The following is a 206-nucleotide window of genomic DNA, read 5'->3' on the forward strand; positions in this document are numbered from 1 at the left end:
CACACGGGTTAAAGATTTCGGGTTTTCTGTCTTAAAAGGCGTCTGAAAACCAACCGCTCGGTACAAGCAAGGTATGCAGGAGTGAAATCACCCAGGTCTGCAGGAAGTCTGCAGGACCTCCGCACTTCGACAGCGTGTAGCCGCACTACGCAACGAGCGCGGAGCTCTGCGAGGAGCCCGGCAGGAGCAAGGAGAATCTCTTTGCT

Source organism: Buceros rhinoceros, unplaced genomic scaffold (genome assembly GCF_000710305.1).
Source record: "Buceros rhinoceros silvestris isolate BGI_N320 unplaced genomic scaffold, ASM71030v1 scaffold41831, whole genome shotgun sequence".
Taxonomy (NCBI): Eukaryota; Metazoa; Chordata; class Aves; order Bucerotiformes; family Bucerotidae; genus Buceros; species Buceros rhinoceros.